The sequence below is a fragment of the Pteropus alecto genome, unplaced genomic scaffold (assembly GCF_000325575.1).
Source record: "Pteropus alecto unplaced genomic scaffold, ASM32557v1 scaffold57, whole genome shotgun sequence".
In the NCBI taxonomy this organism is placed as follows: Eukaryota; Metazoa; Chordata; class Mammalia; order Chiroptera; family Pteropodidae; genus Pteropus; species Pteropus alecto.
This window is the reverse complement of record NW_006442508.1, coordinates 2,339,920-2,357,437: the sequence shown is the minus strand read 5'-3', so window position 1 is coordinate 2,357,437 and position 17,518 is coordinate 2,339,920.

Genomic DNA, 17,518 nt, shown 5'->3' with positions numbered 1-17,518 from the left:
TTGCTAAACTTCAAATGTGGTGTTAAACTTCAAACTTCAAAGATGATGCTAACACTCTCTTGCTTAAAAGCCTTCAGTTATGGTCCTTGTCTTCCAGACCCTTAAAGGCCCTTCCATTCAGACCGAGGCCTCCTTCTCCAGTCTCACCTTCCTTGTCCCTTATACTTCAGCAGTACAGAAATGTTTTTAGTTCCCAGAACACAATATGATGGGGGTTCTTTCTTTTTTGCTTCTCTGGCTTTGCACATGTTTTCTCTCTGCCTATCACCTTGCAGCTCTCCCTGGTCCTGCTTCCCTCCTGGGCAGCCTTCCCTGACCCTCTCAGGCAGAGTTCATCACTATCCTCTTATACTCATTTTATACCATGACCTTATACCAAACCTGGAAATTACAGGTTTCCCTTCTTATCTGAGGACTCCTCATACGAACATTTGTTGTAATGACTTGCAAAAAATTTCACCTAGCAGTCTCTACCCAAATCAGAAACCCATCATAATAAATTTGCATATTTATGTTGCATACAAATGCTAGCAAGAGGGATTATAGTGCCCTTCGATCATTTGTCAGCTATTCTCCCAAAAGGACCTTATCACAAGCTTTTGTTATTCTGCATTGTGCATTATTGCTCTCATATATGCCACAACCTTAAGTGAAAATGCCACCGAAGATGTGTCAGAGAAAGCAGATAAATGTAAGATGCTTGGAAAAGCCCGTAGAAGTGACAAAGTGTATTCAGAGAGGTAAACACACCAAGGACCCAAATTTGGCCATGCATGCATCTCCATCTACTGTGCATAGTATTTTTCCTATGCATGAGAAAATTCAAACAGAATTTTAAAGTGTTGGTTCTGGAAAGTTTCACTGGACATGGCATGATATCTTTTGAATGTAGAGAGATACCGTGGTCAGTGAACCAATGGCCACAGTCAGAATGGGATACACCGAGGGTAGGTTCTGTACATAGAGGTAAAATGTGATTCATATGCAGTGCTCTTTGGTACACTGCACAAAACCATAAGGAGTCCATTAAGTGCTAAAAAACTAGATGACTGGTGTTTAAGATGATTTGTATTAAGCAAGAAATCTTTAGTGGATAGATATAGATGTATAGGTGTTTACAAGTGTTTTGAGAGATTTCTGGAGAAGTTAGTTGGAGATTTTAAATGGAATGGGGATACACTGTTAATTTTCCAATTTAAAACAATAGAGTAAAGGTTCCCTTATGTGAAAAAAATATGCAATATAATCTTTTCTAAAGATTAAATTTGGATAATGAAAATGTCTGCATTTTCTTAGACAGCTGTCTTTCTTTCTTCCCTATAAGACAGGGGTCCCCAACCCCTGGGCTATGGACCAGTACCGGTCTGCACAGCAGGATGTGAGCAGCAGGTGAGCAAGCAAAGCTTCATCTGTATTTGCAGCAGTTCCCTAGTGCTACCATCACTGCCTCAGCTCCATCTCAGATCATCAGGCATTAGATTCTCATAGGAGTATCAGTCCCTGGTGCCAAAAAGGTTGAGGACTGCTGCATAAGACTGAGCTCCTGAGCTGGGGACTTGTGTTTTGTTTATCTATGTATCTCTAGACATAAACACAATGCCCAGCATTCAGCAAATGTATGTTAGATAAACAGACGGATGGATGGATGGATGGATGGATGGATGGATGGATGGATGGATGGATGTTCCAATTGCAATATTACTGGGTGTCCATTCCCTTGGAATCCACCAATGGACTCTCAGCCTCATGCTGTTCTCATGCTGTTCTCAAGAATATGACTTTTCTTTCTCCTTCATGACACAATAGTGATGGGGGGGGGGAGGTAATCTTGGAAAGCTATTTCAAGAGTGCCAGACATTAAATAAATGCAAGTGACAACAACTATGGATGACTGACTAGAAGTAGAAGAATCCCAGAGCCCATCATATTCAATCTTGCCCCTGGTTTTCTCATTTGATCCAGTTTAGAGTGAGGTAGAAATTTCCAGAACTTCATTCTCCTTCTTTCAGAAAAAAATCAGTATAGTTCCCATTAGGAGACTTTCTCTTTGCATTATCAATTTCCCAATAAGGAATTATGTTTGCTCTCTGCTCAGGATCGTCTCTATAGTCACTGATAGGTTTTGCATTCTGTTAATCATGCCTATAAGTCAATAGCCACTAAACCATAGACCACTCTTCATCATAGGTTGCATTCTTCATCAGTTCAGTATAAACAAAAATAACAAAATCCCCCATGGCTTATTGGTTAAAGAAAAAAAAAGTATTCTGTTGCTTTATTTATAAGAAACCCTTCCTACCTATTACACGAGTTAAAAATCCAGGCACCAGCCACCAGGAATCAATATGTACTCAAATTGCTCCATCAATATGCACATTCATTTATTCCCTTCAAGGTTACCTTGGCTCCTTCAGAGTAGATGCTCATTTTCTCTATTATAGCCGATCTCTTTAAGTTAGGTGAGACAGAGGAATGAAGAAGACTCTCTTACAGGGACATAAGCTTATATATTTGCAATCTTAGGAACCAGGCCAAACTCACCAGTAAAAGGGATGGGAGCATGTGGCCAGTAGCTTCACTTGCTTTTCTTATTTATCCAAGGAATTATCTCCCTAAACACAGCCTCTCTAGGATCTCCTCAGGTAGATATCAAAGTCACCAACCACACAGATAAGGTAAGAGCATAACCATCTTAACTTATTTTGTACCAAAGACCTTGGCACTTATGTACATAATAAATGTTCATTGCGTGAATAAAACATGCTATGTGGAGAGAGGCTGGGTTCAAAACAAACCTCTGCTGTTTACAAAATACATGTTAGTTGACTTCCTGAAGAAGTTGCTCCTTGTGGGTTCCTGCTCTGGAAAGTTGTGATTCTCTGCATCTGCCTATCTCTCCAATTTTAGGGACAGTGGTTTGCCCTGTGACCTCACTTCTCTGACAGATCTAATAAGAATTATTCATACCCAGTTTGTTAGCTTTTTACTTGCTATTAGGGTGAGTGGTGACTTCTAAGTTCTATAAATGCCAAACTGGAAATCGAAAGTTGCAGTCATAAATTTTACTTTATAAATTAAGACAGGCAAAAATATAACATTACTTTATATTTACTTAAAATATATATCTATTGCTTACTATATGTAAGACACTATTTTAAGTGCTTAATAAACACAAACTTATTTTCTTTTCAAAGCAACCCCAAAGAACCTTCAAAGCAGTTTTTTTTTTTTTTTTATCATCCCCATTTTATAGGTACAGAAACTGAAGTTGAAAAAAATAACCAAAAGAACACAGGATTCTGGCTGCAGACACGATGCAGGCAGTCCTTTTAAATTCAACTCAGTTTCATTTGATCTAAGCCCTCATCCTCCTAAACTGAAGATTCTTATTCCTGCATGGGTTGTGGAGAGTTATATTCAGAAAAGACCATGGATGGAGTTGGGGTAGGAGGGCACTCCTTTCCTTAGCCATCTCTGTCCCTGCAGACAAGCTCCCTGCCCAAGTCTAGTCATGCCCTGAAGATGAACTGCTCTGTTCATGTGCATCCCTGGGTAGGTCTGGAGTGTGTTAAAGACTCTCAGCAGTGCTATAAATATGAAATCATTTCATATTTTCTTGTTACTACTTCCAACTATACTGTGTCAAATCCCTTTCCCTTTTCCTCAATGACGGCTTGGACATGTTTTATAATTTGTAATCACTTTTGATTATTAAGGTCCAGTCCAGTTTCAGGCTTATCTCAAAGGCACTTTAAATCTCACTTCCTGCACTTTGATCTAGCACAGACTCAGGTCGAGGATCAGGGTGCTGGCCTGTAGGAGAATAGGAACCATGGCGGGGGGGTCTGAAGCCTCATTCCAATTTGGTCTGGTTTAATATAGTAGTTTCCTGTATAAACAATGCAAGTGGTTTTCTTGAGGTGCTGTTCAGCTTTACCCCAGCTCCTCTGTCTCTAGGACAATCTCAAATGGGGCAGTCATGACTCCTGGCTCCAACAGGAATCCACGCCTTCACCTACTTCTCTGAGCGGTATTGCCTGGCTGGACCCAGCAGCCACTCCGTGCCTCTGACCCCTCCTCTAACTTCCTACCCCTTCCTGAGAACCACAGGGAACGCAGTGGCCCCGCTCCACTTCCTCCATATCCTTCAGGGGTCTCTGAGAATGTGAGTGGGATTGCCTTCATCCCTTTCCTTCCCAGGTTCACTCACTACTTCTTGAAGAGAAGTAGCACTAATTTGTACACTTGGGAACAACCCTCACCCTCAGATTCCCCCAAGTACTCCTTCACACATCCCATTCTGTTCCAAAGGCAGCTCCACGGGGGACAATGACAGCTCAGCGGGGAAGCGAGAGGCCTTTCTCCTCTTAGTACAGATATTCCCAATATGTCCAGGAGTCTCTTGAGTTATCTGTCTCCCCAGTTAGGCTTGGGGGTGGGTGAGTGCCCCACACTCTCTCTCCTACAGAAAAGAGTGGGAACTTTCTGTCAACAACACCACACACTACAGACTGATGAATCTGGTGGGTTCTCGCTCACCACCACCACCACCCCCTTACCCTCCCCCGCCTCTCTCTCCGCCCCCACAGTGCTCTCTTCCTGGAAGGGTGGTTGGTGGTTGACTGTGTTGGAGCTGCTGTTGGGCTGCTTTGTCAGCCCAGGGAAGGTTGGCTGGCAACCAGATTGTTATGAACTTCCTTTAGCATGGGCTATACTTAGTTCCTTTTGTTTTCAGCGCTAAGTCCCAACTGCAGTACAAAAGGAAAAGTCCTTCCAGACCTTCTCAGAGTCCGGCAGTGACCGGTGCTGCTCCTCTGCCCCCTTTGTAAGGGACTGTAAGAGTTACTCTGCTTCATGTGCACTGTTATCCTCTAAGTCCACCAAGGGCGTTTCCTCTCCAGAAGAGAGATAGAGGGAGACACACAGGATGTTTTCACTCCTCTACAAGGCTTGAGGCAAAGAGGAAGAAAGGGAATTAAAAGTTTTGTACCACCGGTTTTACACACTTTTCCACACTTAATATTATTATTAATTCTATGCATAGTAGATATAGGTGAAGCAACCAAAGCTAGTAACTTGCCCCTATTTTCAAACACTAGCCTCTGTCTGAAACCTCTCTTTCTAGCACAACCCAGCTTGCCGAGAGATTGAACCCACGAGGCAGGGAGGGCCAGGGAGGATGGGCCTTCTTCATAGGATGATTCTTATATTATTGGTTCATGTTACTATTAAACTTCAAAGTTGATGTTAAGCATGTTATGTGTGTATATCTTATCTCTCTAACGAAATTATAAGTTCTCTGAAATCAGGAACATATTGATCTTTTTTTCTCCCACGGCATTTAGAGAAGTGCCTTATGAACTTACATAAAAGCTTTACAACATTTGTTGAATTAAGAAATGAAGGAACAGGAGACAAAAGGTATTGTACACAAATATACCAGCTCCAGGACTTTATCTCAATAATGGCACAATGCGAGTAGTAAGTATTCGATAAACTTTTCTGGAATTGAATAAAGTGCACAGTCTTCTGTGTGCAGCAGGTTTATGGCAACAGTGAGAGTATCCAAGGACACAGGTATAGATTGCACTGAGAAACTGAATTTGAAGATTAGAACATAGGAACAAACCAGGTAAAGTTTCAACAAAAATGAAATCAAATGTTGTTTGTAAATCTTCTCCAGGCTAGCCTGTTTCTTTCCAACATTTTCAACTAGAACTATTAGTTTTATAATAGCAAACAAAGTTATGATTCTTGAAGCATGTGCTCGAATCTGACTGCAGCTCGATCATTTCAAATTTTCTTAGTCATTTGTGAAGGATGATTATAAAAGAAGGAGACTAATATTTATGCGTGCATTGTAGGATCAGGTTTGTTGTTTTACAGTTGCACATCATTTTTTCAAAGGTCTTTTTTTCAAACTTGAAGCAATGGCAGCAGATCGATATTTAATCAGTTTGCACAGAATACGATGATGGATTTGAGATCACTGGGGTCTGGAATAGTTCGATGCCAAAAGAAGTCAATAAATCTCATTCATTCATTCAACAAACATCTACTGTATATTTACTGGGCACTAGGCATAGAAATATAAAGATAAAAAACATAATTCCTGTCTTCAAGACTCCACAGAGGTATTGGGAACTTGGATGAGTGAGCAGCTCGTTTCAACACAGTGGGTTAAGTATCAAGTGGGAAGCAGGCATGGCTGTTGTAGAAATAAACAGGGTGGGACCTCATCCAGGCTTAGTGGGTGTAGAGAAAGGTTTCCTTAAAGAGGTATTGTATGAGGAGTGTTTTGAAGGATGAAGTATTAGCCAGATGAAAAAGAGGAGAACGTATACACTGGGCAGAGGAGAAAGACACATGAGAGAAGACTGGTATGCAGTGCGATGGCAAGGCATTTCCTCTGGCATCCAAGCAGAGCGATGGGAAAGTGTTGAGCAAGTGGCATCTGCTGCTGATTATCAGGAGTAGAAGTTTGGATCTGAGTGAATCAAACTGCATTCTTGGCACTTTTTTTTCAACACTGTGTTTCTATAATATACATATAAAGAAGTCCAGTTTTAAACTGTAAGACAGGTGCACAGACTATGTGTAATCACGGAAACCCTGCAAACAGGAATGGCTGGATGTCCTCAGAATTTTCTGCTTCTGTCACTCCTGACAGAACAATATAAGGATGCGAGTCCACCACCACAATCACAGGGTTACTAGTTCCTAGGGGGCATCACCTGTAGCCCGGGGTCTGGTAGCCCTAGCAACCTGGGCGGGTGGCTCCCCTGGCCTTGGCCCTCCGATGCCTGCACATGTGCCTATACTTGTCCACAAAGACCTCAAAAAGGTAAAGCTTTGGTTTACCTTTGTGATGAGCCTCAAGAAGGTAAAGTCTGGTCCAGGTGGTCTTGTGTTGCCTTTCTCAGTGTCCTGCCTCAAGGATGGGTGTGATAAAAGTAGTTTACGGGATCCACCAGGAAACCCATACCAACCCACCCAATATTGACCCACCAGGGACCCCACAACCTCATTAGTGCCCAGAGAGGAAAAGAAGGCAGCACTCAAGCTTCAGTGGCAAGATCAGTCATAAGTTTGCTTTCTATGGGGAAATAAAAAGGCATTATTTAGTCTCAGTGTCCAGAAAGCAGAAAACTCAGGCTCTATCTACGATGGATAAACCTTGAGGTTAGAGTGAATTAGCAGAGTCTCTGGGCAGAAAGATGGCAGCTTTCTAAAGTCCATGCTGAACATTTGAGACTTCTAGTCAAGATGGTGGAGTAGGTAAATGCTGAGCTCGCCTCCTCCCATGACCACATAAAAATTACAATTAAATTATAGAACAGTCAGCCTAGAGAACCATCTGAACACTAGCTGAACAGTCCTATAACTAAGGATATAAAAAAGAAGGCATGTTGAGATCAGGAGTAGGAGCAGACATGCAAAACAGGCTGGCCCCACACCCACGTGTGATGGTTGATAAATGGGAGGGATATCTCAGCTGCAGAGGTGCCCCCTGAGGAACAAATGTTCCCAGCCCTACATTGGGCTCCCCAGCCCCAAGCACCAGTGCTGGGAAAAAGAGCCCCACAACATCTGCTCTGAAAATCAGCGGGGATTCCCATGGTCTGGATGAGACAGAATGCTGCTAGAAACCCAGATATCCTCTCAAAAGGATATCTCTGCACATAGACTCACTCATTCTCAGGCACTCACTCTGGGCTCTGGCAGAGGGACAGTTATTCGGGAGGTGCCAGAGACATACAAGGGAGAAAATGAATTGTGTTGCTTCAGGGCAAGGGCTGGAGGGACAGCTGCTATTGTCCCTGTGTTGAGCCCTGCTCCCACAAGACCAAATTTGAATCTGCATTAGCCTGGTGAACTCCATTCAATCTACCCTGATGACTCCTTGAGACCCCACCCCACTTGACACACGCACCACCAGAGGCTCTTTCAGAGGCAGGCAGTTGGCCTTGGCCCATATATCAGTCTTTCTTTAAAAAATTACAAAGGTCCACAGGCCACAGGCAGGCAGCGGCTGGCCTCGGTGGGCTTTTTGACTTTTGTTGAGTGGCCCCAGGCATAGCACTGGTGCCATCTCTGAATCTGTGTTAATCTGGTGCACACCACTCACCCCACCCCGGTAACTCCCTGAAACTTTATCTTAACCAAACTCACATACGCCAAAAGCTCTTTCAGTGACCGAGCCTTACAAGCAGCTGGCATGTAGCAGCCGGCCTTGGGGTGCCTCTGCCTTTTGCTGAGCTGCCCCAGACCTGGTATTGGTGGCAACCAGCCTCAGTTTACAGGGTGGCCTCTCCCATACTCCTCCAGGTCCAGCACAGGCAGTTTCCAAGCCAGGATCACTTTGTAGCTCCTACAAGGTAGCCCCAAGCTGTGGCTGACCTTGGCCTGCACCAGAGCTGCTCTCAAGACCAAAACAGAGCACCACAGAATTGGTCCCACTAGAAGGACACCAAAAGGGTAGTCTCAGCAGGCACCAGAGCCAGCTGGGGTGAATCCCACTCCCTGGAGTCAGCACCCACAGAACAACTCATGTGCTGTGGGCATGGCTGATCCTTACAGTCAGTCAGCCTGAGGGTCAATCCTATCCACTAATGTGCCAACAGCAATCAAGGCTCAACTATAACAGGAGAGCATACACAACCCACACAAGGGAAACTTCTAGATCACCTGGCTCAGGTGATCAGAAAGACTGCACCACTGGGCCCCACAGGGTACCTACTACGTAGGGCCACCCTGTCAACACTGGGAGATGTAGCAGATCCACCTAATACATAGAAACAAACATAAGGAGACAGGCAAAATGAGAAAACAAAAAAATATGTCCCAAATGAGAGAACAGGGGAAAACTCCAGAAAGAGAACTAAATGAAATGGGGGCAAGCAATCTATCAGTGTTTAAAACATTGGTTATAAGGATGTTCAAGGAACTTAGACAAAGAGATAGTACACATAAAAAAAAAAAGGATAGAAACCATTATAAAATAAAGTCAGAAATTAAGAATACAATAACTGAAGTGAAGAATACACTATAAGGAATTGACAGCAGATTAGATGAATCAGAAGATCAAATCAGTAATTTGGGAGATTAGCCAGCAGAAAACACCCAATCAGAGGAGGAAAAAAAAAGAATTAAAAAAATTAGGATAGTTTAAGGGGCCTCTGGGACAACATCAAGCATTAAAACATTCACATCATAAGGGTACCAGAAGGAGAAGAGGGAGAGCAAGGAACTGAAAACCTATTTGAAGAAATAATAACGGAAAACTTCCGTAACCTGGTGAAGGATATAGACATACAAGGCCAGGATGTATAGAGAATCCCAAAGAATATGAACCCAAACAGGCTCACACCAAGACACATTATAATTAAAATGTCAAAGTTTAAAGATAGAGAGAATCTTAAAATCAGCAAGAAAAAGGCAGTTGTTTACCCACAAGGGAGTCCCATAAGACTGTAAGCTGATTTCTCAACAGAAACTTTGCAGGCCAGAAGAAATTGGCAGGAAATATTCAAAGTGATAGTAAGGACCTATAACCAAGACTACTTTAGCCAGCAAGGCTATCATTTAAAATGGAAGGAGAAATTGTTCAAAGGTAAATTGTATAAATAAATACTAAAACAAAACAGTTGTTTATCCTAAGCTTTTTACATGGAAAATAAGTTAACAGGAGCATTAAGGAAGAGAAAACAAAACCACTCTCCGGGATGTTGGACAGCTGGATAAAACTATCTTTGTACCTACACAAGCTTCTCTAATCCTTCGTGCAACACCTGCTTTAACCAGGATACTTTGCTGGATCTTCATTGCCTGCTAAATAGGATTCAAACTCTACTGGGGAAGGCATGGCCTCCTTTGTTAGGTCCCACCCACTTTGACAGCATTGTTTCTTTGGCTTTCCCCACAGTATTCAGCCTTCCAGCATTCCAAGGTTGCAGCAAAACCATTATAAACATACATAATAAAAAGATGTGGACCACATACCTCTGGAAGTTGCAAGCTTTCTTCATTCCCTTTAAGCTCTTCACGTGGCTTATACCATTCAATGACATAATATTCAAGTGAAAATGTGACAGAAGGTTGTAATATCTTGTTTATACACAGTTTTGCTGTGCTTAACATAGGTAATGCTTTTTCCTCATTTATGTCTTTATGTGCACACAACTTCTTTTGTCTTCAACAAACTATCACCTGTGAAGTTTTATATTTAAATCCATCCATTTAGTTATTGTGAATCAGGTCAATGGATTTAAAACATGTGGAAAAATTAGTCCCCTTTCATCAATAGCACAAACTGTTCAGATTCCTTTTAGTCAAATACAATAGGAAGTTGTTCTAAGGTATGATAAACAAATGAGTAAATGAGAAAATACTAATATGCATGGAGTAAAGCTGACAAAGCATTTCATTCTAATCTTTGAGTAATTTAGAAACTGTTATTTTTTCTTTTTAAGAAAAACCGTCTATCAAGTTCAAATATGCATTGGTTAATGTAAATAAGAGACCATCATGCATTTTAAAATAATAATAAAATAATAAAAATAAATAAATAAAATTGAAGGAGAGATAAAGAGCTTCCCAGACAAGAAAAAAGCTAAAGGAGTTCATCACCACCAACCAATTTTACAAAAAAATGTTCGTGGGACTCCTTTAAAAAGAGGAAAAAAGAAAAACAGAACATAAATATGAATTTTTTAATGCAAATAGCTATGTACCTATACCTATCATCGATCACTTTAAATGTAAATGGATGATTAAATGCTCCAATCAAAAGACAGAGTAGCTGAATGAATAAAAAAACAAGACCCATACATATGCTGTTTACGAAAAACCCACTTCAAATCTGAGGACATGCAAACACTGAAAGTAAAGAAATGGGAAAAAAAATATTTTGTGCAAATAGAAATGAAAAACAAGTGGAGTAGGAATACTGAGACAAAGTAAACTTTAAAACAAAAGCTAAGATAAGACACAAAGATGGACATTTCATAATGATAAAGAGATTGATCCAATAAGAGACTATAGCCCAATGTGCCCAACACAGGAGCACCTATTGACAAACATAAAGAGAGAAATTGACATTATTACAGTCATAGTAGGGGGGTTTAACACCCCACTGATATCAAAGGACAGATCTTCTAGACAGAAATCAATAAGAAAACAGCGGCCTTAAACAACGCACTAAACCAGATGAATTTATTCCATGTTTTTTAAATATTTCACACCAAATGCACATAGAATATTTTTCAAGGTAGACCACAGGTTAGGCCACAAAACCAGTCTCAGTGAACTTAAGAAGATGGAAATCATATCAAGCATCTTCTCAGACAACAATGGTATTAAACTGGAAATCAATTATGACAAAAAAAGAAACTGAAAAACACACAGATACATGAAGGTTAAATAATATGCTACTGAACAATGAATGAGTTAACAATGAGATCAAGGAAGAAATCAAAATATAACCTTGAAACGAATGAAAATGAAAACATAGTAACCCCAAATCTATGGGATACAGCAAAAGCAGTGCTAAGAGAGAAATTCATGGCAACATAGGCCTACCTCAGGAAACAAGAAAACTCTTAAATAAAGAATCTACTTCTGCACTCAAAGGAACTAGAAAAAGAAAGCAAGCAAAGCCCAAAGTGAATAGATAGGAAGAAATAATAAAGATCAAAGCAAAAATAAACAAAATAGAATCTAAAAAAAAACACAATACAAAATTTCAAGAAAACCAAGAGCTTGTTCTTTGAAAAGATAAACAAAATTGATAACCTTTAATCAGACTCATCAAGAAAAAAAGAGAGAGGATCCAATTAAATAAAATCAGAAATGAAAGAGAAGTGACAATTGACACCACAGTAATAAAAACTATCATAAGAAAGCACGACAAACAATAAAATGCCAGCATATTGGAAGATCTGGAAGAAATGAATAAATTCTTAGAAACATACAATCTTCCAACAATGAAACAAGAAAAAACAGAAAATCTAAACAAACTGATTACTACTAATAAAATTGAATCAGTAATCAAAAAACTGTCAACAAACAAAAGTCCTGGATTGGGTGGCTTCACAGGTGAATTTTACCAAACATTCAAAGAAGACTTAACACCTATCCTCTCCAACTATTACAAAAAAATTCAAGAGGAGGGAAAGCTCCCCAAATCATTCTATGAGACCACAATTATCTCAGTTCTAAAACCAGACAAAGACTATAAAAATCTGAATCTGCATTAGTCTGGTGAACTCCAAACACGCACCACCAGAGGCTCTTTCTGAGGCAGGCAGCTGGCCTCGGCCCGCGCTGCAGTCTTTCTTAAAAATCTCAGAAAGGTCTGCAGGCCCAAGACGAGCGGCAGCTGGTCTCGGTGTGCTCTCTGTCTTTTGCTGAGTGGCCCAAGGCTCAGCACTGGCACCATATTTGAATCTGTATTAACCTGGTGAACACCATTCCCCCTACCCTGGTAACCCCTTGAGACCCCGCCTCACCCAACTCACATATGGCTGAAGGTTCTTTCAGTGGCTGAGCCTTACAGGCAGCTGACGGATGGCAGCAGGCTTTGGGGTATCATGTGCCTTTTGCTGAGCTGCCTCAAGCCCAGTACTGGTGGCAACCAGCCTCATTTTCCAGTGTGGTCTCTCCCATGTGCTTTCAGGTCCAGTACAGGCAGCTACCGACCATGGATCACTTTGCAGCTCCTACCAGGTAGCCCTGGGGTGGTCACGGGCAGCAACTGACCTTGGCCTGCAACAAAGCCCCTCTCAAGAGGCACCAGAGCCAACAGACCCAGTGGCCAGCTTCGAACCACATCAGAGGACCACCTAACCACCTCCAAAAACAAGACACCCAAGGGCAGACTGGGCAGGCACCAGAGCCCTGCTAAAGCAAATCTTGCTCCATAGGGTCAGCCACTGCACAGCAGCTCTTCCACTGTTATTACAACCAGTCCTCACAAACAATCAGCCTGAGAGTCAAGCCTTCCCACTGACAAGCCAACAGCAACAAAGGCTCAACTACAATAGGAGGACATGCATTACCCATACATAAGACACACCTGGAGCACCCAGCTCAGGTGACCAGGGAGATTGCACCACTGGGTCCCATAGGACATCTGCTACGTAAAGCCACTCCACTAATACCACGAGACACAGCAGCTCTACCGAATACATAGAAACAAACACAGGAAGGTAGCCAAAATGCAGAGACGAAGAAACGTGTCCCAGTGAAAGATGAGAACAAAGCTCCAGGTAAAAATACAAAAACATAAACAAAAACAAAACACTAAACTAAAGAAAGATAAGCAATCTACCAGACGCAGAGTTCAAAATATTTGTTGCCAAATGATCTCAGTGAGAACTTCAACAAGAAATAGGAAATGTAAAAATGAAGATAAAAATGAAGAAGAATGCAATAACTAAAATGAAGAATACATTAGAGAGAATCGATAGTAGCTTAGATGAAGCAGAGAGTCAAATCAGCAATTTGGAAAATAAGGTAGCAGAAAACACCCAATTGGAACAGTAAAAAGAAAAAAGTCTCCAAAATGAGATAATTTAAGGGACCCTGGGACAACATCAAGCATAAAAACATTCACATCATAGGGATACCAGAAGTTGAAGAGAGAGAGAGCAAAGAATTGAAAGTCTATTTGAAGAAATAATGACAGAAAATTTCCATAAACTGGCAAGGGAAATAGATGTACATAGTGTAGAGAATCCAAAATGAGATGAACCCTAAGAGGTCCACATCAAGACACATCATAATTAAAATGCCAAAGAGTAAATACAAAAAGAAAATCTGAAAATAGCAAGAAAAGGGCAGTTGGTTACCTACAAGGAAGCTCCCATAAGACTATCAGCTGATTTCTCAACAGAAACTTTGCAGGCCTGAAGGGATTGGCAAGAAATATTTAAAATGATGAAAAGCAAGAAACTACAACCAGAATTACTCTACCCAGCAGGGATATCATTTAGAATTGAAGGACAAATCAAGAGCTTCCCAGACAAGAAAAAACTAAACGAGTTCACCACCACCAAACCAGTATTACAAGAAATGTTAAAAAGATGAACATTAATGCAAAAATCTTCAACAAAATATTAATAAACCAAATTCAGCAATACATTGAAAAGGTAATACACCATGATCAATTGGGATTTATTCCTGGAATGCAAGGGTGGTTTAATATCCACAAATCAATGAACATGATACACCACATAAACAAAATGAAGGATGAAAATCATATGATCATATCAATAGATGCAAGAAAAGCATTTGACAAAACACAGCATAGATTTATGATAAAAACTCTCAGCAAAATGGGAATAGAGGGAACATACTTCAGCATAATAAAGCCCATGTATGACAAACACACAGTTAACATCATATTCAATGGTGAAAAGCTAAAAAGTGTTCTTAAGATCAGGAACAAGACAAGGATGTTCACTTTCACTACTTTTATTCAACATAGTATTGGAAGTCCTAGCCATAGCAATAAGACAAGAAAAAAATAAAATCAACCCAATTGGAAAGGAAGAAGTAAAACACTCATTGTTTGCAGATGACATGATACTATATAGAGAGAACACTAAAGAATCCACTAAAAAACTATTAGAACTGATAAATGAATTCAGTAAAGTAGCAAAATACAAAGTAAATGTTCAGAAATCAGTTGCATTTTTTTACACCAATAGCGAACTTACAGAAAGATAAATTAAGAAAACAATCCCATTTACGATTCCATCAAAAAAAAATACGTAAGAATAAACTTAACCAAGGAGGTAAAAGACTCAGAAAATTATAAGACGTGGAAGAAATAAAGTTAAGAAAATACAAATAAATGGAAGCACGCACCATACTCATAGATAAGAAGAAGTAACATTGTTAAAAATGTCCATGCTATCCAAAGCAATCTATAGAGTCAATGCAATCCCTATCAAAATACCAATGGCATTTTTCACAGAACTAGAACAAATAATACAAAATTTATATGGAATCATAAAGACCCCAAATAGCCACAACGATGTTGAGAAAGGAAAAGAAAGTTGGAGGTATCACCTGTTATCAAACTATACTACAAGGCTAGAGTAATCAAAACAGATGGTACTGACATAAAAACAGATACATAGATCAATGGAACAGCATAGAGAGCCCAGAAATAAACCTATGCCTATATGGTCATTTAATCTATAACAAAGGAGGCAAGAATATACAGTGGGGTAAAGACAGTCTATTCAATAAATGGTGGTGGGAAAACTGGACAGATTCTTGCAAAAAAAAATGAAACTGGACAACTTTCTTACACCATATACAAGAATAAACTCAAAATGGATTAAAGACTTAAATGCAAGGCTTGAAACCATAAAATACCTACAAGAAAACATAGGAAGTAAACTCTGACATTGCTATTAGTAATATTTTTTCTGATATATCTACTTGGGCAAGAGAAACAAAAGAAACAAATAAATGAATAGGACTAATCAAACTAAAAGTTTTTGCACAGCAAAAGAAACCATCAACAAAACGAAAAGACAACCTACTGAATGGGAGAAAATATTCTCCAATGACACATCTGATAAGAGGTTAATATCCAAAATTTATAAGGAACTCAGAAAACTTAACACTGAAAAACAAATCCAATTAAAAAACTAGGGAGAAATCTGAATAGACATTTTTCCAAAGAGAACATATAGATGGCCAATAGATATATGAAAAGATGCTTAATGTCACTAATCATCAAAGAAATGCAAATTAAAACTACAATGAGGCATCACCTCACATCTGTCAGAATGGTTATCACCAATAAATCACCAAATAAGTGCTGGCAAGGATGTGGAGAAAAGGAAGCCCTCATGCACTGTTGGTGGGATCGCAAATTGGTGCAGCCACTATAATAAACAATATAGAGGTTCTGCAAAAAATTAAAAATTGAACTACCTATGACTCAGCAATTCCACTTCTGGGTATTTACCTGAAGAATTCCAAAACACTAATTTGAAGATATATGCACCCCTATGTTAATTGCAGCACTATTTACAATAGCCAAGATATGGAAGCAACCTAAGTGCCTATCAGTAGACAACTAGATAAAGAAGAGGTGGTACATATATACAATGGAATGTTACTCGGCCATACAAAAGAATGGAATCTTTACCATTTGCCACAACATGGATGGACCTAGAAAGTATTATGCTAAGTAAAATAAATCAGAGAGAGAAAAACAAATATCATATGCTCTCCTTTATATGTGGAATCTATAGAACAAAATAAACAGACAAAATAGAAACAGACTCATAGATAAAGAACAAACTGATGGGAAGAGGGGTGGGGATTTGGGTGAAAAAGGTAGAGATTAAGAAGTACAAATTGATAGTTGCAAAATAGTTACTGGGATCTAAAGTACAGCATAGGAAATACAGTCGATAATATTTTAATAATTATATATGGTACCAGGTGGGTATTAGACTAATCAGAGGATCACTTAACAAATTATATAAATGTCTAACCACTGTGCTATACATTTGAAACTAATATAAAATATTGAATATCAACTATATTGAGAAATAAAAATAATTAAAAAATAAAATCTATGCTGTGCATTTGAGATGGAACAGGACCACATTCAAGGACTGGAGGAATGGGTAGTAGGGTCCAGCCCTAATAGGAAAAGAATTGGCAGGTCTGGGTCAAAGGGTCCAGGGTACGCCAATGGTGCAAGAGAGGTGATGTTTCAGAGTGAAAGCTCACCTGACAGCTTTTTTCTCTTGCATGACTCCACGTCAAGGTCATAAACACAATCCCTGGTAACAGGTTCCCTTCAACTCCTAGTTGTCATATAAGCTCTGATTTCCCTTTATTGATGAGCTACAAACAAGAAAGACCTGAAGGATATCTTTTATTGCATCATTTGTGCAAATCAGTGCCAACCCACTGGTGAAGTTCTCTTGGCGTGAGAGCACGTCTGAGGAAGGAAACTAGTTTCAGAGTAGATGGCACTATTCACAGGCAGCTATCTCAATGCTATGGAACCCACACACTGGTACAGGAAGTTCTCAAATAATATAATTTCCTTATACCATAGATGAGAATGATATAGGAACTAACTCTTATTTATATCAATTAGCCTATGGTAAAGTTGGTTTCATTATGCATACGTTGTTTTTCTTAAAGTCACAGAACCTATTGACGACATTAAGTGAGGACTTCCTGTACTTGGCTGCAAGTCTGGGGCCATATGAATAAAATTAGAAAGCCACTTGACCTCTTTCCACCCCTGCCCTTTATTATGTTGACTCAGTGTCAGGACATAAAAGTCCAGGGCCAGGGGTAGAATTTCAGTATGAATATTTCCTGTGGCATTCAGCACTAGTAGATTGTGGCTAGTAGAGAAAAAAAAAAACATTTAAAATATAGTCAGTCTGTGGAAAATTCTTCCAATTATCAGACATGTACAATTTCAGGTGAGGGTTCATTTGTCAACAATGCCTAGTCAAAACAGGAG